The following is a 23,522-nucleotide window of genomic DNA, read 5'->3' as shown; positions in this document are numbered from 1 at the left end:
CTTGCCTGTGTGAGCAGGAATACTTCAAAACTCACCAGCTGCTTGAACAGGAGTAACAGCCTTCAGGTTAGGACTCTACAGTAAACCTCTCTGCAGGTTTAGGGAAGCCTCCACTTTGCCTGGGAATGGGAGTTGTGCTATCCACTGGAGACACCTCATCTGAGGAGGGAGGGAGGGCCAGAAGGGGCAGGAGGCCAGGAGTCCACATTCAGCCTCCAAGGGAGCCACCTTTGGGAGGACAGGTGCAGGCACAAGGGGCGCAGGGCCAACAGGAAGTCCAAGGTGGAAGGGGCCGCAGAAGACGCCACTATCCTGCTGCCAGGGTTTACAGGCGGTAAAGACGCTACCTCATTATGTCTGAGGTGCAGTGCCAAAGGAGATTCCATCTCTCAAGGGAGACAGTAACATTCATTTGTCAAATAATGGGCTTGAGATCTGTGCCGACTATGTGGGTGGGCACCCCATGCCAGTGGCTCTGAAGGTCACAGCTTCCCTCAGCTTCAATGCCTCCAGTTCTTTCCAGGGGTCAGTGGGTGATCTTTGTGGTGTCTCCCAATCAGCTGTCCACACTTGTGTGTTCAGGTGTGTATTGACTTTTATCCACTACTGCTGGGACAAGGCCAGCCAGACAGAGCGAGCCAGAGGATTCACGGCCATTGGTGGCTTCCCCCGTGTCCAGGGTGCTATAGACTGTACACATGTGACCATCAAGGCACCAACAAGTGAGCCCGGTGTCTTCATCAACAGGAAGGGCTTCCACTCCATGAACATGCAGATAATGTGTGATCACAGGATGCAGATTCTACAAGTCTGTGTAAGGTGCCCAGGCAGCTCCCATGACGCCTACATCCTCAGACACTCCCAGGTGCCGAGGCTCTTCAGTGCTTCAGCCCTCCTGGATGAATGTCTGCTGGGTAACAAGGGCTATCCCCTCAGAAGGTGGCTCATGATTCCTCTCTGCCATCCAAGAACAGAAGCTGAGCAGCGGTACAATAGGAGCCACGCCTCCACAAGGGCTGTGGTAGAGAGAGCCACTGGTCTTCTCCAGATGTGCTTTCGATGCCTGGACCGTTCAGGGGGCGCACTCCAGTAACCCTCAGATCGTGCATCGCTGATAGTGGTTGCATGCTGCACTCTCCACAATCTGGCGATGGAACGGGGCGACACTGTGGATGAAGAAGATGTAGACGCAGTGTCTGCGGCTGCACGGGATGAGTCCAGCAGTGAGTCCGAGGATGAGCACACACAGGGAAATGGTGACGGGGTAGATGCTGACCGGGCATACTCCAGGGAGGCAGGGACACCTGGGAGGCTTTAATCCAAAGAACCTTCAGCTAGCACACCATAGATGGTCCTCCATCACACAACAGGGCTGCAGGCTCCACACTCAACACCTAAGTGCTAAATCTGCCTAGATAGGAACATTAACTAAGGCCTTTGTCAAGAAAGCTCAATGTCAAGCAACTCACTCATAAACATCATGGGTTCCCATCCAGCTGCAGAAGTAAGGAATCAACCTGAGCCATGCTTATATATCAAAATTTAATGAGATTACAAAATGAACTTCAGAAATAAAAAAAAAACAGTATTGCACATCACACCAAGTCTTAAAGAACTTATTGGGGCAACATAAAAGCACCAGTGAAAAATCCATGGTGTGCCTAATGTGCCTTAAATTTATGCTTACAGGTGCTATGTCTCGGTACTGTCCCCTCCCTGGCACTGGCATCTGAGGCAGCCTGCTCACTGTGCTGTCCTGTTGGCCTCGATGACCTTGGTGGATGTCCTCTGGCCTGTGGAGCCTGTGCTGGCCCCGCCTGGGAGGGAGCGGCCAGTTCCACAGCTGGCACCTCCCCAGTCGCCGCAGCCTCGTCGAGTGCCACGGTCACTGGCAGAGGGGCGGAGGAGCTGCTGCCCTCATCCGGAGCACCCTGAAAGGAGCCCACAGAGATGACAGGCTTCTGCTGCGCCAACGTGAGGCCACTTCGAACCTCCCTGCTCACTGTAGATGGATGGGCACCGAACTGGGATACTTGGTGCCCAAACCATCTCCCACACTAGCTCTGAGCAGCTGAGGTCAATGCCACTGTGAGGGCTTGCTGGTCCAAGCGCATCCCCAGGAAGCCCTGATTGTTCTCCTGGAGGAGCCTCTCCATGAGAGTAGCTACTCTCTCCATGGAGGAAGCATGGCGCTCGGCCATGGTTCATTGCATCGGTGATGCTCCATGTGGATTCCTCCAGCAAAGGCACCATGCCACGCGTAGCTTCATGTATCTCCGCCAGCTCCTCCCGCAAACCCTGCTGCACTTCCAACGTTTGCTGACTCACGGACGACTCCAGAGGCACATCATCAGCCACCGAATGAACATGTCCTGCGACTACCGGTGTCCTGGACACTCTTTGTCTCCACCTGCACCTCAAGCGAGTGTGAAGTGCCCTCGCTGCTGTGCCCTGCGACACTAACCGAAGATTTAATTCCCACCAATGTGCTAATGTTTGCGCTGGTGCTTGCCTGGCAGAGATGGAATCAGATGTAACAGTATTACAGTTGAATAAAGGCAACTACAGAGGCATGAGGGAGGAGCTGGCCAGAATTGACTGGGAGATGAGCCTGGCAGGAAAGACAGTGGAACAGCAATGGCAGGAGTTTCTGGGAGTAATTTGGGAGACACAGCAAAATTTCATCCCTAGGAAGAAGAAGCATACTAAAGGGAGGATGAGGCAACCATGGCTGACAAGGGAAGTCAGGGACAGCATAAAAGCTAAAGAGAAAGCATACAATGCGGCGAAGAGCAGTGGGAAATCAAGGGATTGGGAAGCCTACAAAGACCAACAGAGGACAACTAAAAAAGAAATAAGGAGGAAGATTAAATATGAGGGTAAATTAGCCAGTAATATAAAAGAAGATTGCAAGAACTTTTTTTTAGATATACAAAGGGTAAGAGAGAGGTAAAAATGGACATTGGGCCACTGGAAAAAGACGCTGGAGAAGTAGTAGTGGGGAACTAAGAAATATGGAGGAACTGAATAGGTACTTTGCGTCAGTCTTCACGGTGGAAGACACGAGTAACATCCTCAAAGTTCAAGAGAGTCGGGGGGCAGAGGTGAGTATGGTGGCCATTACCAAGGAGAAGGTGGTAGGAAAACTGAAAGGTCTGAAGGTGGGTAAGTCACCTGGACCAGATGGATTACACCCCAGAGTTCTGAAGGAGATAGCTGAAGAGAAAGTGGAGGCATTAGCAGTGATCTTTCAGGAATCACTGGAGTCAGGGAGGGTCACAGAGGACTGGAAAATCGCTAATGTAACCCCCCCTGTTTAAGAAGGGAGTGAGGCAAAAGATGGGAAATTACAGGCCGATTAGCCTGACCTCGGTCGTTGGTAAGATTTTAGAGTCCATTATTAAGGATGAGATTTCAGAATACTTGGAAGTGCATGGTAAAATCGGGCAAAGTCAGCATGGTTTCATCAAGGGGAGGTCACGCCTGACAAATCTGTTAGAATTCTTTGAGGAGGTAACAAGTAGGTTAGACAAAGGAGAGCCAATGGATGTTATCTACTTGGACTTCCAGAAGGCCTTTGACAAGGTGCCGCACAGGAAGTTGCTCAGTAAGATAAGAGCCCATGGTGTTAGAGGCAAGCTACTAGCATGGATAGAAGATTGGCTGTCTGGCAGGAGGCAGAGAGTGAGGATAAGGGGGTCCGTCTCAGGATGGCGGCCGGTGACTAGTGGAGTTCCACAGGGGTCAGTGTTGGGACCACAACTTTTCACTTTATACATTAATGATCTAGATGAAGGAACTGAGGGCATCCTGGCTAAGTTTCCAGATGATACAAAGATAGGTGGAGGGACAGATAATATTGAGGAGGTGGGGAGGCTGCAGAAGGATTTGGACAGGTTAGGAGAATGGGCGAAGAAGTAGTAGATGGAATACCATGTGGGCAAGTGTGAGGTCATGCACTTTGGTAGGAAGAATAGAGGCATAGACTATTTTCTAAATGGGGAGAGAATTCAGAAATCTGGACTGCAAAGGGTCTTGAGAGTCCTAGTCCAAGGTTCTCTTAAGGTTAACTTGCAGGTTGAGTTGGTATTTAGGAAGGCAAATGCGATGTTGGCATTTATTTCGAGAGGACTAGAATATAAAAGCAGGGATGTGCTGCTGAGGCTCTATAAGGCTCTGGTCAGACCACATTTAGAATATTGTGAGCAATTTTGAGCCCCGTATCTCAGGAAGGATGCTCTGGCCCTGGAGAGGGTCCTGAGGAGGTTCACGAGAACGATCCCAGGAATGAAAGTCTTAACATATGAGGAGCGTTTGAGGACTCTGGGTCTATACTAGATGGAGTTTAGAAGGATGAGGGGGGATCTGATTGAAACTTACAGAATACTGAAAGGCCTGGATAGAGGGGATGTGGGGAAGATGTATCTATTAGTAGGAGAGACTAGGACCCAAGGGCACAGCCTCAGAGTAAAGGGAAGACCTTTTAGAGAGGGGGAGAAATTTCATTAGCCAGAAAGTGGTGAATCTATGGAATTCATTGCCACAGAAGGCTGTGGAGGCCAGGTCATTGAGTGTATTTAAGACAGAGACAGATAAGTTCTTGATTAGTAGGGGGATCAAAGGTTATGGGGAGAAGGCGGGAGAATTGGGTTGAGAAACTTAGCAGCTATGATTGAATGGCAGAGCGACTCGATGGGCCGAAAGGCCTAATTTCTGCTCCTATGTCTTATGGTCTTATGGTCTTATGGTGTGACGCTGGTGAGTCGATGTGCTCTGGGCCTTCAGGTATGAAAAGTAGCCCCTCTGCCTCCTCCTTCCGGCCCTGCTCCAGTGATGCTAAAAGGAAGAACCAGGACATTTTGATTAGTTAAAGTGGAGTCAATGTCAATGTGCATACCTGTCCGTCGGTTCATTATGAGCTCATCCTGCCATAATAAATGGTCAACCCATGTTGCAAACTTCAATCACTGAGCATTCAGCAGTGCCATGGCTGCTGGGACACACATGGTGACCTCAGTGCTCAGTAAACATACCTTCCCATAGCACCCCAGCCTCACCGCCACCGGTGGATCTGGGCACATGGCACCTCTCCAGATCCATGGCCTGCTGTTCAAAAGGAGTCAAAATGGCCAACTAGGCCTGACCTTCCCTAGTCCACATCCACTCAGTGGAATTATGCGCAGTCTTTTCCTGAAAAGGAGAGAAGAGCATTGATTAGAGCAGCCTGTACCTGGATTCCCATCACATCCTTTTCACCCCAACCAGAGAGGGACATTGCAGGGCTCTAGTTCTTCATCACCCAGCGGCTGCTGCACACTCACGAAGAAGCCTTCGTTACATTTGGCAACACAAGGTGTAACATTGCAAAGCAAGGAGGCACAAGCATGTGGAACACAAAGACCAGCAGATGGATTGGTGTTCCGCCACCTGGAAGCTCCCCTCCCAGCATGTTAGACCCTGACTTTGACATGCTTCCCAGTTCCAGCACTCTGCCTAGGTGCAGATCCTTGAGTTTTTTCCCAATTCTATACTCTGGGTGTCAGTGTCACACACACTGCAGATGCTGTACCCATTTCAGCACAACCCTCTCAGGGTCAACTAGGCATAGGCAATATCTGCTGGCCCACCCAGCAAGGGATACATGCTGTGAAGGATTAAATGCTGTAACTGTCAGAGCTGCTGGGTTAGTGGGGGTGGGCAGGGAGGGGAGCGAGGTGGGGGAGGTGCTTTGGGGGGAAAGGCTGATGGCTGCATTAAGTGACCTTTGCCAACATGGTACTCGCCCTTTGCGAGCGCAGGAAGTCATTGAATCTTTTGCGGCACTAGACCCATTTGTGTCGCACCACATCATGGGAGCTCACAGTCTTGGCCACCTCCTCTGACGCATGTTTAGTCAGGGGGAGTGGGGGGGGGTGCTCTGCCTCCCGACCCTCAGAAGCAGGACCTCCCACCGTGCTGCCACCTCCTCCAGGAGGTCAGCTAGGCACTTATCTGAAAAACGAGGGGCTCACTGCCTCGCTGCCCTACACTCCGGCCTGACCTGCCCCACTGCTCTACCCTCTGGCTTGGCCTGCTCCACTGGCCTACCCTCCGGACTTGCCTGCTCACCAGAAACCCTCTGGTGACCCCTTCTACCGACCATTATTAGCAGCCTAAAGGCTGCTAGGGATTCATTTAAACAGGCCTCTGGGTCGCGTTTGGACCCGGCAGTCATTTCACTCCCATCACTGCCTGCCCATTCCCGCTATCCTCGGGAGTCGAGAAATACGCTGGGCGGGCCTTAATTGGTCGGCCCACGTAAATTGGCGGTGAGAACCCAATCGGGTCAGCCCACCTGACATGGGAAAATTCCCCCTTGGTTGTATGCTCAAGTCCTGAAGTGGGACCTGAACCCAGAACCATGTGAGTCAGGCAAGAGTGCTACCAACTGAACTACTGCTAACATGCAAAGTCTGTATCTACTATGCAAATACCACAACACCATGATAGTCAATGCTTGTCAAAGGTGAGGCAGACAGCAAAGTGCCATTATTGTGAAGCTAATCTTCAGAGAAAGTTGTCTAATCATAGGTGTAAGTTTCATGGTAAAGATTGTCTCAAATGTCTCTGTTTCCTAAAGCTAATGAAGTATGTCATGTTGACTTTGCTGGTAGCCTATTGCCTCTGGATTAGAAGTTTGTAGATTTGAGCTCATAGTATTGAATGATATCCCAGTGTTTCCTTGACCCATCAACTACTTCTAGTTTGATACTTACCTGGCAGGGGAGAGACCTTCATCGCATTTCTGCCAGGGAAAGAGCAATGGCTATAACCAGCCAAACCCCTTACCATGGGGTACCTAACACCATCCGAGTCATGGTGAAGGGTAGCGAGCAAGGAACAGGAATGGATAGGAAACTTCTTCACGAAGAGGATCCTATTCAAGCTGTGTGGTTTTGAGGCTGCGGATATCTACTGCCTACAGGATTTCCCCAGCGCTGGTTTCTTTGATGTGACCTTCAAGCATGTGGCAGCTTGTGTCAAACTCCTGAAGGTGTTTGAGGAAAAGAAAGACCTGCCAGAAATGAAGATCCTGACGGCGGAGCCACTCTTTGTTCTACCGTTGCATCGTGAACGGGTTGCAACGGTGCATCTGTACAACCCCTACGTCCCTGTCGCTGACGTGCTCACCTTCCTTACCAGGTACTTCGATAAGGTTGGGAGCTGCACTGAAGTTAAAGATAATTTGGGGATCTGGACATGTAAATGCCAGGTTAAGGTAACGCTCAAGACCGACGGTAAGGGAGACGTTTTCCACCCCACTTCCAGATTCGCTATCGGGGGAAGCCGTGGTTACCTTGTCTACGCAGGGCAACCCAAACTTTGTCGCTCATGCAGCAAGTCTGGTCATGTGGCGGCCAATTGCAGTGCTGTCCTCTGCAAGAACTGCAAAAAGGAAGGGCACCAGACAAAAGATTGTAAACAGGCTAAGTGCTGCAACCTGTGTGGCGAGGCAAGTCACCTCTACAAGACCTGCCCCAAATGTTGCCCTACTTATGCACAGGCAGCTAAATTCAACGAGGGGGAAGCAGAAGAAATGCCTCGTGTCACTCCAACCACCAAGGCCCCCAGGGAAAACATCGGGACAAAGGAGGACACAGAGAGAGACAAGGTGGAGGAAAAAATTGAGGCAGCAGACAGCCAATCAACAGCACTGCCCCCTGAACCTCCCACTCCTCAGGAGAGCAAATCAACGGAGGAGGAGGAAGCAGCAGTGGGAAAGCAGCAGGGGGAGTGGCAGCTGGTGAAGAGAGCCAAAAGGAAGAAGGGGCTAAAAAGAAACCAAGCCACTTCCCAGACAAGAGTCAAGAGGCGTCTCCTATCCGACACGGATAACAAGAGCAGCAGCTCTTCGGATGAAGAAGGGCCAGGGCGGCGCCAACAGAAGAAGCGGCAAAACGCTAGTGAGTTGGAGGACGAGTCACCCAAGCTCCAGAACAATGGTGACAATGAGGAGACCAACGCACCCCAACTTGGCCCACAACCCAAAGAGGCCAGTGCATGACAACCCCAGGAATCTGGGAGCAGTGAGGCACTCAGCGCACCCCAGCTCCGGGAAGCCGGGAGCAGCAACGCCCCAGAGGGGGAGAGGATTGGAGACGCTTCTCCAACAGAGGACATTTCAAACCCCGCTCTCTGCACGGACCCCCAGATGCCACCTGAGCAGAACATCTCCAATGGGGAGGATCAGGACGCTTTCCTCAGCCCATCCCAAGTGAAGCAATTTGAGCACACCACGGGCATGAAGGAACTCTCAGAGACAACAGGTTTGGTAAGCGACTAACTGCTTTAAAATGGGTGTAAAGATTGTATCCATAAATGTGCGTAGCATTAAATCTACTACGCGATGTGTTGCGACCTTGGACTACCTTGCCAAGGTCAAAGCTGACCTGCTGTTTCTACAGGAGTGTGCGATACCGCACCTCAGCTCCTACAGGCAATGGTCACGATGGTGGTCCCATGGGCCATCGATCTGGTCGGGAGGAAACGACTCTCGTTCCTCCGGCCTGGGGATTCTGCTGCGGGGAGGCAGCTTCACCGTCTCCCAGGTTAAGGAGGTGGTGGGCGGGCGCCTCCTTGTAGCAGACGTAATGTATAAGAATGCTCCACTCCGGTTAATTAACGTCTACGCCCCGTCACAAGGGGCTGAGAGGCTGGAGGTTTTTCAGCAGCTCCCACTGCTGCTGGCAACCTCCAGGCCGGTCATTCTGGGCGGTGACTTCAACTGCATCATCGATGCGGCTGGACGATCCGGCAGGGCCGACAGCAGATTGGACGCTACATCCAGATCCCTGATGGAAACAGTAAAGGATGCCAAGCTGCATGACGTCTTCAGCAACCCTGCAGACGGAGCGCAGCGTAGATACACCTGGTCACGGCCAGATGGGTCCGTCTGTTCCAGGATAGACTTCCTGTTTGTGTCCCGCGCATTTGCAGTCAGATCCACTGACGTCAAGCCGGTGTTCTTCTCTGACCACTGCCTCCTACTGGCTGACTGCCACTTAGAGAAGGACCAGAGGGTTGGCCGGGGGTCATGGAAGCTAAACGTGCAACTGCTGACCCCAGAGAACATTGAGGAGCTCAAGAGGGATTACAAAGGTTGGAGAACCATGAAACCCCACTTTGAGTCCCTGACACACTGGTGGGAAGCGATCAAGGGAAACATCAAGTGGTTTTTCATCCTCAAAGGCACCCAGAAAGCTAGAAAGGAACAGAGGGAAATGTCCCAACTCCAGGAAAACATGCAGAATCTGCTCTGGCTGCGGTCGATGGGGGTCGATATCAAGGAGGAACTCCAATAGGTGAAGAGTCAGCAAGCCTTGCTCTTTGCCTCGGAGGCCTCCAAGATCATCTTCCGTCCCAGAGTCCGCTCTGTAGAGCAGGATGAGACGTGCTCACGTTTCTTCTTCCAAAAGGTACACAGAGAGAGCTCTGTGATCAGCAACCTGAAGGAAGAAGACGGCTCAGTTAAGTCATTGCAATCTGACATTTTGAGGATTAGCAAATCCTTCTATGCCGGATTGTATGACCTAAAGCCCACAGACAGCAAGGCCTCCCAGTCCTTCCTGTCCTCAATCACGGAGGTCTTAGATGACAGTACACGGGAGAGTCTGGACAAAGCGCTAACTCCTGACGAACTGACTGAGGCCCTTGAGTCCTTCGAGAAGAGTAAAACTCCTGGAAGCGACGGCTTGCCGGCGGAGTTGTATTTGGCTCTGTGGGACTGGATTGGCCAGACCTGCTAGAAGTGTACGAGAGTATGCTCCTGGCCGGCAGTATGTCAGAATCCATGAGGAAAGGCATTATCACCCTCATCTACAAGCACAAGGGGGAAAGGGAGGAAATTAGAAATTGGCGACACATTTCACTGTTGAATGTGGACTATAAAATTCTGTCCAAGGTCATCGCCAATCGGGTCAAATCCGCTCTGGAATTGGTGATCCACCCTGACCAGACCTGCACTGTGCCGGGCAGGAAGATCTCTGACAGCCTCGTGCTGCTCAGGGATACGATTGCCTAAGTACAGGACAGGGGTGTGGATACCTGCCTCATCAGCCTAGATCAGGAGAAGGCCTTTGACAGAATATCGCACACCTACATGGTGGATGTGCTCTCCAAAATGGGGTTTGGGGAGGGAATTCGCAATTGGATCCAACTGCTCTACACTAACATCAGTAGTGCAGTCTCAATCAATGGGTGGGAATCAGATAGCTTTCCTATCAAATCTGGAGTCAGGCAGGGCTGCCCTCTCTCGCCTGTTCTTTTCGTGTGTTGCATAGAACCCTTTGCTGAGTCCATCAGGAAGGATCCGGGCATAAGAGGAGTGACGGGCACTCAGGTCAAAGTCTCCCTGTACATGGACAATGTCGCCATCTTCTGCTCTGATCCACTATCGGTGCACAGACTTATCCACATCTGCGACCGGTTCGAACTGGCCTCGGGAGCCAAGGTAAATCGTGGGAAGAGCGAGGCCATGTTCTTTAGGAACTGGGCTGACCGATCCTTTGTCCCCTTCACTGTCAGGGCTAATGGCCTGAAGGTGCTGGGGATATGGTTCGGAGGGACCAGGGCATGTGTTAGAAACTGGAAGGAGCGAGTGTCTATGGTGAAAAGGAAACTGGGCATGTGGGAGCGACGGTCCCTCTCCATTGCAGGTAAGAACCTGGTCATCAGGTGTGAGGCACTCTCGCTGTTGCTGTACGTGGCGCAGGTCTGGCCCATTCCACACTCCTGTGTGGTGGCGATCACCCGAGCCATCTTCCGCTTTATCTGGAGGTTGAAAATGGATCGTGTCCGCAGGGACACGATGTACAAGCCTCTAGATAAAGGGGGAAAAAACGTGCCAACATCGCCCTCATACTGATGGCCACCTTTGTGTGCGGCTGCATCAAGCGGTGCGTAGACCCTCAGTATGCAAACACCAATTGTCACTACATGCTGAGGTTCTACCTGTCCCCGGTGTTGCGAAGGATGGGTCTGGCCACGATGCCGCGGAATGCTCCAAGCAGTTGGACCGTGCCGTACCACCTGTCCCTCGTGGGAAAATTTATGCAGAGAAACACCTTCAACCACAAGTCCGTCAGGCAGTGGTCGGCACGTAACATCTTAAAGGCCCTGAGGGAAAAGGAGAGGGTGGATCCTGTGGGATGGTTCCCTGATCAGACTGACAAAGTCATTTGGCAGAATGCCTCATCACCAGAACTTTCCAACAAACACTAGGATGTAGCTTGGCTGGTGGTGAGAAAGGCCCTCCCTGTAAGATCCTTCCCACACACCAGGAGTCTCACCCCCTGTGCATGTTGCCCTCAAGGAGGCTGTGGTGGGGAAGAGACCGTTGTTCACCTCCTTGTAGATTGTGTCTTTGCAAAGAAGGTCTGGAGAGGGATGCAGTGGTTGCTGTCGAGGTTCATCCCGAGCAGTTCTGTGACAGAGGACTCTGTGCTCTACGGGCTGTTCCCAGGGACACACACCGAGACAAACATCAACTGCAGCTGGAGGATCATCAACTCGGTGAAAGACGCTCTTTGGTCTGCCCGAAACTTGTTGGTTTTCCAGCGCACAGAGTTGTCCCCGACCGAGTGTAGCAGACTAGCACTTTCCAAGGTCCAGGACTACGTGCTGAGGGACACAGTTAAGCTTGGGGCAGCCGCCGCAAAGGTGCAATGGGGAAGGGTCGCTGCCTAAGACCTTTCTGCCACAGTGCACTGGGGGGCTGGGAACTGTAAAGAGCCCCTCAGGCTGTACAGATTAAAATGTATGTCTGCCAATGATTGAAATATTCATTGTTTTTTCTGATACACCTTGTGTTTCAGTTTGTAAAAGTTGAACCTGTTTGTATTTTTGTAATGGTGATTTAAAATGTTCGAAATGTTTTTGAAGATTTATGAATAAAGTATATTTTTGCAAAAAAAAATCAACTACTTCTAGTTCCACAATCCTACCACAAGCAGAAACGATACCATCCAATTAATGTTGTCTTCTGTGTCGTTACCATAGTGGCAGTATTGTAGCCAGAGGTTTAACTGAGGCGTAATTATTGCTTATTGAAAACATTTCCCAATACCCCGCTATGGTGACTTGTAACAAAGTTGCCATTAGCAATTTTTGATAGTCTCTTCGGAGACTGAAAAGCAGAGCTTGACCTAAATAGCCAAGTGGTTATGGTACTGGGTTTGTAACCCCCAGATCAAGAGTTCAAATCTCACAATGGCAAACTATGAAACAATGTAACTTCATCTGAAGCAGATGGAAACAGGTTTACCCAAAAAAAAAAGAGTATCAAGAGTTCATCTTCTTAACGATCTCGTGGAGGTAATTGTGGATTCAGTTGGTTTCCTGGTACTGAGGAGAGAAGGTGTGTGGTGTTGGTGTTGCTGCTCCTCAGTGTTTCAACTGTTTCTGCTGCTGCCTTTGGGGTTGTTGCTTCTGCTGTGTGCTGCTGCTGCTTTTGCTGCTGCTCCTCCAGTGCTGCCAAAGGAGAGAGAGGGAGAGAAGAGAACAGTTGCTACTGTTGCTACAGGACAGGAAGGCCAGGAGGCCAGGACTGAGTTAAAAAACAACATCCTAGGTGGGTGTCTGAACTGTGTATTTTTGTTTAAGGTGGGGGCAATTAAGGACTGTGTTTTTGTAGGGGGAGGCAAGAAGACTGCCAGAGGAGTTGGGGAAGGAAGAGAGGGAGGGTGTGTGTGTGTGCTGAAACCATCTTTCTGCCACCCCTCCCCCCAACCCAGCCCTTTTCCCAGTAAGGCCAGCAATAGCTGGTGAAGACATCGCCTCCCCCTGCCTGAAGAACATCAGGCCCCCACCCACCGTCCATCCACCATCGAGGACACCCACCAGGACATTTACCTCTTTCCCTCCTGTGCCTCCCTGTCTTTTACTCCTCTCCCTCCTCTCCTCTCCTGCCTAAAAGAGGGGAGGTTGTTTCTACCTCTCTCCCCCACACCCTTTCCTCCCTATATTTCTAAAAAAAAAATATAAAAAGAAAAAAACAAAATGGCCAATCCTTCCCGGGGTGGGCGTGGCTCTGGCCCTAAGGCCAATTCACCATCGCCTGTGGCCGGGCCCTCGAGGGCTAATGTGGAGGCGGTTTTGTCACCGGTGGCAGGGCCTCAGAAAAAGAAAACTTATGCGGGGGTGGTTGCTTCTGCGGCTCCAGCTGCTCCCGCTGCCCTGTCACCTTTCCGCCTCCTGACCAGGGCCCTTGGGGTAAAGAGCTATGCTCACCCTGAAATGACAATAGAGGCCTGCGTAAAGGCTATGGCTGGGGTCGTCGGCCCCTCAGCCATTGTCGCGGCCTCTAAAATGTATGGGAAGGCCATATTCTTCTTGAGGTCCGAGCAGGCGGTGCACCTCGCCCTGCAAAAAGGACTCACTGTGGGCGGGACTTTTCTGGCCGTGGACCCCCTTGAGGCCACCGCCCAGAGAATTATTATTTCGAACATCCCGCCTTTTCTATCCAGTGAGCTCCTCCTCCCCCACCTTAATAAATTGGGGGAGGTCAGGTCGGGGGTTGCACCAATCCCGCTCGGCCTCAAAGACTCGGCCCTCCGCCATGTGTACTCCTTCCGGCGCCAAGTATTTGTCCGCTTGGCCCAGGAGGAGTGCCTGGAGGGGGCCTTCGTTATCAATTTTGAGGGGACCGCCTATCGGGTCTTCTGGACCGTGGAGGGCGTGCGGTGCCATGCTTGTAAGGAGGCGGGGCACGTGAGGAAGAACTGCCCCGCCTCCAAGGCTACGAGCCCCACCCAAGCGGCCACGGCTGGCACCGCCCCTCCTCCCCCCGCCACCACTCCATCTCCCTCCCCGCAAGGGGAAGCGACGCCGGCGGCCACTGCCATCTCGGCTGCCGGTGAGGCGGGGGGAGAGCCCCCACGCCGTAAGAAGGCGCAGAGGAAGACCCGCAACCTGGAGGCGGCCCCTGAAACGCCCCAAAACCCCCAAACACCTGCAAGCACCGGCTCGGGGGAAAAGACAACATCCGGCCCCGGCGTCGTGTCCGCGTGTGCTCCCGGGCCCGTGGGTGCTAAAGCGCCGAGTGCTGGGCCCGGCGTCGTCCCTGCGCGTGCTCCCGGGGCCGGCGGGGAAGGGATGCGGGACCCCGAGCCGGGGTACCTAACACCCAAAACCCAGAGGGTGGAGTGTCCGGGAGGGCTGGACAAGGAGGAGGGGGCCTCGGAAATGGAGGTCTCCCTAGCCCCCAGCCTGACCCGGAAGAGACGTCACGCTTCGGAGGAGGAGGTGGGTGATGCGCAAACTGAAGAAGTTGGGTGTGTCCCTTCCCCCGATGAAGAGGTGGTGGCGTCTCCGCCAAGTAAAATCTCACCCTGTCCTCTGGGGGAACTCAAAACCCCTGCACCGACTCCCACCACTGTTACCCCTGTCAACCTGCTGCAGTACCCTGAACAGGGCCCCTCGGGGGTCACTGAAGGCACCTCCCTTGAGGTGGTGCCCGACTCAGAGACCCTCGATACCCCCGAGGTACCTTCTGGCTCATCGGGGGACTGCAACTTTCAAAATTTAAAAAATGTCAACGGGTCATTGGGTGGCGGCGAAAAGGAAGGCCTTCCCGCTCCCTCCCAAACCTTAGCACCGGGCGTCCTAGTTTTAGGTCAGGAGCTTGTCCTGAGCTCCCCGGACGACCCGGTGCCGGGAGGAGAGCGGGCATCAGAACTGCCGCTGCCCTCTGACCCAAAACGTTTAGAGGAGACCAGAGAGGACCCCTCTGGCCTTGATCCTGGGGGTGGGATCGAGGTACAGGTGGGGCCAGCTGGCAGCTCCGAATCAGCCCCCGTACTCAATGCGGGGGAGGGGTCGGAAGCTGGAGGCGACGACCTGGAGGAGGACGGGGTGTCCGTGGTGAGCGCTGGAGATTACGCTGAGTCGCTCTCAAGCGAGGCGGTGGATCCCCTGGTGCCCTCCACTGACTCCCCCCTCATCCCCCCAAGGGAACTCCGGGACTTTTTGGCGAGACATCGCGGTCGCCGAGACAGGGTTCAGTTGGCCTTGGACCGGTGGCATTCTTTTCCGCTGGTGTTCTGGTCCACTCGCGAGGCTCTCAAGTCTCCTGAGTTGGATAGGAACGCGCGGCGGAGGGTCCAAACGTTTCTCGCTGGGCTCCTGAAGGAGAGGAAGGACTAAAAAGTCCTCTTCTTCTTTTTAATGACTTAAGGTGAAGATTTGATGTACCTTTGACAATGAAGACGACTATAGCCAGCCTCAACATCCGCGGCAGCAGGGCCGCACAGCGCAGGTACCCCTATAAGTCTGGGGGAGCTGACCGGCGCACTCGACGGTCTTTCTAGGGGCAAAACCCCGGGACTAGACGGGCTGACCGTGGAGTTCTTCAGGGCTTTCTGGGACGTCTTGGGGAGCGACTTCGCGGGGGTCCTGGGGGAGAGCATTGCTACCGGGGAGATGCCCCTTTCGTGGTGCAGGGCCGTGATTGCCCTGCTACCGAAGAAGGGGGATCTCCGCCTTCTTCAAAACTGACGCCCGGTCTCCCTCCTCAGCACGGACTACAAAATCTTCGCCCGAGCCATGTCTTCTCGGCTCGGCACCGTGCTGGACCACATGATCCACCCTGACCAGTCCTACACCGTCCCGGACCGAACCACTTATGATAACATCCATCTGGTCCGGGACATCATCCACCATTCCCAGAGGGCTGGTCTGTCGAGCGCCTTCCTGTCTCTCGATCAGGAGAAGGCGTTCGACAGGGTGGATCACGAATACTTACTCGGAACTCTGCGAGCTTTCGGGTTCGGGACGCATTTTGTCGCCCGGATCCGACTTCTGTACACTGCCGCGGAGTGTCTAGTGAAGGTTAACGGGTCCCTGACGGCGCCCCTTCGCTTTGGGAGAGGGGTACGTCAGGGCTGCCCCCTGTCTGGCCAGTTGTATTCTATTTGCGTGGAGCCTTTCCTGCGCCTCTTGCGGAGGAGGTTGTCGGGATTGGTTCTGCGCGGGCCGGGCATCGGGGTGGTCCTTTCGGCTTACGCCGATGACGTGCTCCTTATGTTTAGTGACCCGGCTGACCTGCGGAGGATGCGCGAGTGCCAGGAGGTCTACTCTGCCGCTTCTTCTGCCAGGATCAACTGGGGTAAGTGTTCTGGACTCCTGGTCGGTCAGTGGCAGATGGATCCCCTACCCGAGGAGCTCAGGCCTTTCACCTGGAGCAGGACCAGCCTCCTCTACCTGGGGGTCCATCTCTGCCCCGCTGAGGAATCCTGGCCGGCAAACTGGCAGGAACTGGAGACGAAAGTCACCGCTCGCCTGCGGCGCTGGACAGGACTGCTCCGAGTGCTATCTTACCGGGGTCGAGTTCTGGTCATAAACCAGCTGATCGCCGCCATGTTGTGGTATCGGCTGGTCACTTTGACCCCTCCCCCGGACTTTGTCACAAGAATCCAGAGATTGTTAGTCGACTTCTTCTGGGACAAAAGATTGCACTGGGTCGCTGCCGAGGTTCTGAGTCTCCCGCTTAGGGAGGGTGGTCAGGCGCTAGTGTGCCTACGCACACAGGTGGCGACTTTCCGCCTTCAGACCCTGCAGCGATACCTCTACGTTGAGCCTCCTCCTAGATGGTGTGCCCTGATGACGTATTTCTTCCGTCAGGTGCACGGCCTGAATTATGACGTGCAGCTCCTGTTTATAGAACAGCTGGGCCTCGGTGGCTCCTTGCAGGCGTTGCCCGTCTTTTACCAGGACCTGATCAAAGTCTGGAAAGTGGTCGCCTCGTGACGCAGTTCTCCCCCGTCAGGAGTAGCGGCTATCGTCAGAGAGCCGCTGCTCAGGAATCCGCCCCTCCGTCCTTTTCAGTGGTTGGCGGAGAGGAGGGCTGTGGCCGCAGGGGTGACCAGGATCGGGGACGTGCTGTGTGGCGGAGGACTGGGCTGGATGCTCCCGCAGGAGTTGGCGCGACGCGCGTCTGTGAGTGTCCAGGTCGCAGCCGATGCCATCCAAGACCTGAGAACGGTCGTGCTCGGACCCGACGTTATTTTGGGTCTTGAGGTGGCCCAGGTGCGCGGTGGTCTTCCGTCTGAGCGTTCCCCTGTTCGGACGGAATTCCACATTGGCCCCAAGCCCCGAACCCTCCCTCGGGTGCTGGTGCCCCGCAATATGAGCCGCCTCGGGGACATGCCCTCTGTGCCTTTTGGCACAGCAAAGAGGGGCTTTTTGTATGGACTGCTGCTGCACACCTTCCATTTTCTCGCCCTTGTCCGTCGACCGGACACGCCCTGGCGTGCCTTGTTGCCGTCCGGCGGCAGAGGCCCTCGATGGGAGGCCCTCTACGGAGGTGTCCTCCCCCTTTCTATCGGGGACCTGGGTTGGAGGGTGTTGCATGCAGCTGTCCCTTATAATAAGAGGATGCATTGGTTCACGGACTTTCAGGACACATGCCCTTTTTGCGGTCTTGGGGAGTCCGTGGACCATGTATACATAGGGTGTTGTAGGCTGCACTCCCTTTTTAGTTATTTGAAAAACCTTTTATTGATGTTTTGTTTGCACTTCAGCCCCACGCTCCTGATCTATGGGCACCCGGTGCGGAAGGGGGTCGGGAAGGAGGAGGACCGCCTCGTGAACCTGCTCCTGGGCCTGGCCAAGTTGGCCATTAACAGGTCCAGGCAGCGGGCGATCGACGGGGGAGTCCCGCCCGATTGTTTGTCCCTCTTCCGCGGCTACGTTCGCTGCCGGATGTCCCTGGAGAAGGAGCACGCGGTGTCTGCTGGCACTCTCGAGGCCTTCCGTGCTCGGTGGGCACCGCGGGGACTGGGGTGTTTTGTTGACCCCTTTAATCACATTTTGATTTAAAGTTTGTAAGTTTCCTTTAAACTTTGTTCTTGGTTTTACAGCTGACCTGAATTAGGGGCTGTGCCTGATTTATCCCAATTTTGTTGATTTGGTTTTCATTTAAAAGATTATCAAGAGTTCAAATCTCACAATGGCAAACTATGGAACAATGTGACTTCATCTGAAACAGATGGAAACAGGTTTGTACTCGAAAGAGTATCAAGAGTTCATTTTCTTAACGATCTCGTGGAGGTAATTGTGGATTCAGTTGGTTTCCTGATACTGAGGAGAGAAGGTGTTGGTGTTGCTGCTCCTCAGTGTTTCAACTGTTTCTGCTGCTGCCTTTGGGGTTGTTGCTTCTGCTGTGTGCTGCTGCTGCTTCTGCTGCTGCTCCTCCAGTGCTGCCAAAGGAGAGAGAGGGAGAGAAGAGAACACTTGCTGCTGTTGATACAGGACAGGAAGGCCAGGAGGCCAGGACTGAGTTAAAAAACAACATCCTAGGTGGGTGTCTGAACTGTGTATTTTTGTTTAAGGTGGGGGCAATTAAGGACTGTGTTTTTGTAGGGGGAGGCAAGAAGACTGCCAGAGGAGTTGGGGAAGGAAGAGAGGGAGGGTGTGTGTGTGTGCTGAAACCATCTTTCTGCCACCCCTCCCCCCAACCCAGCCCTTTTCCCAGTAAGGCCAGCAATAGCTGGTGAAGACATCGCCTCCCCCTGCCTGAAGAACATCAGGCCCCCACCCACCGTCCATCCACCATCGAGGACACCCACCAGGACATTTACCTCTTTCCCTCCTGTGCCTCCCTGTCTTTTACTCCTCTCCCTCCTCTCCTCTCCTGCCTAAAAGAGGGGAGGTTGTTTCTACCTCTCTCCCCCACCCCCTTTCCTCCCTATATATAAAAAAAAAATATAAAAAGAAAAAAAACAAAATGGCCAATCCTTCCCGGGGTGGGCGTGGCTCTGGCCCTAAGGCCAATTCACCATCGCCTGTGGCCGGGCCCTCGAGGGCTAATGTGGAGGTGGTTTTGTCACCGGTGGCAGGGCCTCAAAAAAAGAAAACTCATGCGGGGGTGGTTGCTTCTGCGGCTCCAGCTGCTCCCGCTGCCCTGTCACCTTTCCGCCTCCTCACCAGGGCCCTTGGGGTAAAGAGCTATGCTCACCCTGAAATGACAATAGAGGCCTGTGTAAAGGCTATGGCTGGGGTCGTCGGCCCCTCAGCCATTGTCGCAGCCTCTAAAATGTATGGGAAGGCCATATTCTTCTTGAGGTCCGAGCGGGCGGTGCACCTCGCCCTGCAAAAAGGACTCACTGTGGGCGGGACTTTTCTGGCGGTGGACCCCCTTGAGGCCACCGCCCAGAGAATTATTATTTCGAACGTCCCGCCTATTCTATCCAGTGAGCTCCTCCTCCCCCACCTTAATAAATTGGGGGAGGTCAGGTCGGGGGTTGCACCAATCCCGCTCGGCCTCAAAGACTCGGCCCTCCGCCATGTGTACTCCTTCCGGCGCCAGGTATTTGTCCGCTTGGCCCGGGAGGAGTGCCTGGAGGGGGCCTTCGTTATCAATTTTGAGGGGACCGCCTATCAGGTCTTCTGGACCATGGAGGGCGTGCGGTGCCATGCTTGTAAGGAGGCGGGGCACGTGAGGAAGAACTGCCCCGTCTCCAAGGCCACGAGCCCCACCCAAGCGGCCACGGCTGGCACCGCCCCTCCTCCCCCCGCCACCACTCCATCTCCCTCCCCGCAAGGGGAAGCGACGCCGGCGGCCACTGCCATCTCGGCTGCCGATGAGGCGGGCGGAGAGCCCCCGCGCCGTAAGAAGGCGCGGAGGAAGACCCGCAACCTGGAGGCGGCCCCTGAAACGCCCCAAAACCCCCAAACACCTGCAAGCACCGGCTCGGGGGAAAAGACATCATCTGGCCCCGGCGTCGTGTCCACGTGTGCTCCCGGGCCCGTGGGTGCTAAGGCGCCGAGTGCTGGGCCCGGCGTCGTTTCTGCGCGTGCTCCCGGGGCCGGCGGGGAAAAGACGCGGGACCCCGAGCCGGGGTATCTGACACCCAAAACCCAGAGGGTGGAGTGTCCGGGAGGGCTGGACAAGGAGGAGGGGGCCTCGGAAATGGAGGTCTCCCTAGCCCCCAGCCTGACCCGGAAGAGACGTCACGCTTCGGAGGAGGAGGTGGGTGATGCCCAAACTGAAGAAGTTGGGTGTGTCCCTTCCCCCGATGAAGAGGTGGTGGCGTCTCCGCCAAGTAAAATCTCACCCTGTCCTCTGGGGGAACTCAAAACCCCTGCACCGACTCCCACCACTGTTACCCCTGTCAACCTGCTGCAGTACCCTGAACAGGGCCCCTCGGGGGTCACTGAAGGCACCTCCCTTGAGGTGGTGCCCGACTCAGAGACCCTCGATACCCCCGAGGTACCTTCTGGCTCATCGGGGGACTGCAACTTTCAAAATTTAAAAAATGTCAACGGGTCATTGGGTGGCGGCGAAAAGGAAGGCCTTCCCGCTCCCTCCCAAACCTTAGCACCGGGCGTCCTAGTTTTAGGTCAGGAGCTTGTCCTGAGCTCCCCGGACGACCCGGTGCCGGGAGGAGAGCGGGCATCAGAACTGCCGCTGCCCTCTGACCCAAAACGTTTAGAGGAGACCAGAGAGGACCCCTCTGGCCTTGATCCTGGGGGTGGGATCGAGGTACAGGTGGGGCCAGCTGGCAGCTCCGAATCAGCCCCCGTACTCAATGCGGGGGAGGGGTCGGAAGCTGGAGGCGACGACCTGGAGGAGGACGGGGTGTCCGTGGTGAGCGCTGGAGATTACGCTGAGTCGCTCTCAAGCGAGGCGGTGGATCCCCTGGTGCCCTCCACTGACTCCCCCCTCATCCCCCCAAGGGAACTCCGGGACTTTTTGGCGAGTCATCGCGGTCGCCGAGACAGGGTTCAGTTGGCCTTGGACCGGTGGCATTCTTTTCCGCTGGTGTTCTGGTCCACTCGCGAGGCTCTCAAGTCTCCTGAGTTGGATAGGAACGCGCGGCGGAGGGTCCAAACGTTTCTCGCTGGGCTCCTGAAGGAGAGGAAGGACTAAAAAGTCCTCTTCTTCTTTTTAATGACTTAAGGTGAAGATTTGATGTACCTTTGACAATGAAGACGACTATAGCCAGCCTCAACATCCGCGGCAGCAGGGCCGCACAGCGCAGGTACCCCTATAAGTCTGGGGGAGCTGACCGGCGCACTCGACGGTCTTTCTAGGGGCAAAACCCCGGGACTAGACGGGCTGACCGTGGAGTTCTTCAGGGCTTTCTGGGACGTCTTGGGGAGCGACTTCGCGGGGGTCCTGGGGGAGAGCATTGCTACCGGGGAGATGCCCCTTTCGTGGTGCAGGGCCGTGATTGCCCTGCTACCGAAGAAGGGGGATCTCCGCCTTCTTCAAAACTGACGCCCGGTCTCCCTCCTCAGCACGGACTACAAAATCTTCGCCCGAGCCATGTCTTCTCGGCTCGGCACCGTGCTGGACCACATGATCCACCCTGACCAGTCCTACACCGTCCCGGACCGAACCACTTATGATAACATCCATCTGGTCCGGGACATCATCCACCATTCCCAGAGGGCTGGTCTGTCGAGCGCCTTCCTGTCTCTCGATCAGGAGAAGGCGTTCGACAGGGTGGATCACGAATACTTACTCGGAACTCTGCGAGCTTTCGGGTTCGGGACGCATTTTGTCGCCCGGATCCGACTTCTGTACACTGCCGCGGAGTGTCTAGTGAAGGTTAACGGGTCCCTGACGGCGCCCCTTCGCTTTGGGAGAGGGGTACGTCAGGGCTGCCCCCTGTCTGGCCAGTTGTATTCTATTTGCGTGGAGCCTTTCCTGCGCCTCTTGCGGAGGAGGTTGTCGGGATTGGTTCTGCGCGGGCCGGGCATCGGGGTGGTCCTTTCGGCTTACGCCGATGACGTGCTCCTTATGTTTAGTGACCCGGCTGACCTGCGGAGGATGCGCGAGTGCCAGGAGGTCTACTCTGCCGCTTCTTCTGCCAGGATCAACTGGGGTAAGTGTTCTGGACTCCTGGTCGGTCAGTGGCAGATGGATCCCCTACCCGAGGAGCTCAGGCCTTTCACCTGGAGCAGGACCAGCCTCCTCTACCTGGGGGTCCATCTCTGCCCCGCTGAGGAATCCTGGCCGGCAAACTGGCAGGAACTGGAGACGAAAGTCACCGCTCGCCTGCGGCGCTGGACAGGACTGCTCCGAGTGCTATCTTACCGGGGTCGAGTTCTGGTCATAAACCAGCTGATCGCCGCCATGTTGTGGTATCGGCTGGTCACTTTGACCCCTCCCCCGGACTTTGTCACAAGAATCCAGAGATTGTTAGTCGACTTCTTCTGGGACAAAAGATTGCACTGGGTCGCTGCCGAGGTTCTGAGTCTCCCGCTTAGGGAGGGTGGTCAGGCGCTAGTGTGCCTACGCACACAGGTGGCGACTTTCCGCCTTCAGACCCTGCAGCGATACCTCTACGTTGAGCCTCCTCCTAGATGGTGTGCCCTGATGACGTATTTCTTCCGTCAGGTGCACGGCCTGAATTATGACGTGCAGCTCCTGTTTATAGAACAGCTGGGCCTCGGTGGCTCCTTGCAGGCGTTGCCCGTCTTTTACCAGGACCTGATCAAAGTCTGGAAAGTGGTCGCCTCGTGACGCAGTTCTCCCCCGTCAGGAGTAGCGGCTATCGTCAGAGAGCCGCTGCTCAGGAATCCGCCCCTCCGTCCTTTTCAGTGGTTGGCGGAGAGGAGGGCTGTGGCCGCAGGGGTGACCAGGATCGGGGACGTGCTGTGTGGCGGAGGACTGGGCTGGATGCTCCCGCAGGAGTTGGCGCGACGCGCGTCTGTGAGTGTCCAGGTCGCAGCCGATGCCATCCAAGACCTGAGAACGGTCGTGCTCGGACCCGACGTTATTTTGGGTCTTGAGGTGGCCCAGGTGCGCGGTGGTCTTCCGTCTGAGCGTTCCCCTGTTCGGACGGAATTCCACATTGGCCCCAAGCCCCGAACCCTCCCTCGGGTGCTGGTGCCCCGCAATATGAGCCGCCTCGGGGACATGCCCTCTGTGCCTTTTGGCACAGCAAAGAGGGGCTTTTTGTATGGACTGCTGCTGCACACCTTCCATTTTCTCGCCCTTGTCCGTCGACCGGACACGCCCTGGCGTGCCTTGTTGCCGTCCGGCGGCAGAGGCCCTCGATGGGAGGCCCTCTACGGAGGTGTCCTCCCCCTTTCTATCGGGGACCTGGGTTGGAGGGTGTTGCATGCAGCTGTCCCTTATAATAAGAGGATGCATTGGTTCACGGACTTTCAGGACACATGCCCTTTTTGCGGTCTTGGGGAGTCCGTGGACCATGTATACATAGGGTGTTGTAGGCTGCACTCCCTTTTTAGTTATTTGAAAAACCTTTTATTGATGTTTTGTTTGCACTTCAGCCCCACGCTCCTGATCTATGGGCACCCGGTGCGGAAGGGGGTCGGGAAGGAGGAGGACCGCCTCGTGAACCTGCTCCTGGGCCTGGCCAAGTTGGCCATTAACAGGTCCAGGCAGCGGGCGATCGACGGGGGAGTCCCGCCCGATTGTTTGTCCCTCTTCCGCGGCTACGTTCGCTGCCGGATGTCCCTGGAGAAGGAGCACGCGGTGTCTGCTGGCACTCTCGAGGCCTTCCGTGCTCGGT

General features: G+C 55.0%; 1 non-coding gene across 1 annotated transcript; it reads left to right on the top strand.

Moving 5' to 3' along the window:
• Positions 1-12,023: 12,023 nt before the first annotated feature.
• LOC121280649 lies at positions 12,024-12,163 on the top strand. The gene has a single exon (XR_005943677.1). It is a non-coding gene; the product is annotated as a U4 spliceosomal RNA (small nuclear RNA).
• Positions 12,164-23,522: the final 11,359 nt, after the last annotated feature.

Source organism: Carcharodon carcharias, chromosome 7 (genome assembly GCF_017639515.1).
Source record: "Carcharodon carcharias isolate sCarCar2 chromosome 7, sCarCar2.pri, whole genome shotgun sequence".
NCBI lineage: Eukaryota > Metazoa > Chordata > Chondrichthyes > Lamniformes > Lamnidae > Carcharodon > Carcharodon carcharias.
The sequence above is the reverse complement of the archived record's forward strand: the minus strand, read 5'-3'. Positions and strand labels throughout refer to the sequence as shown.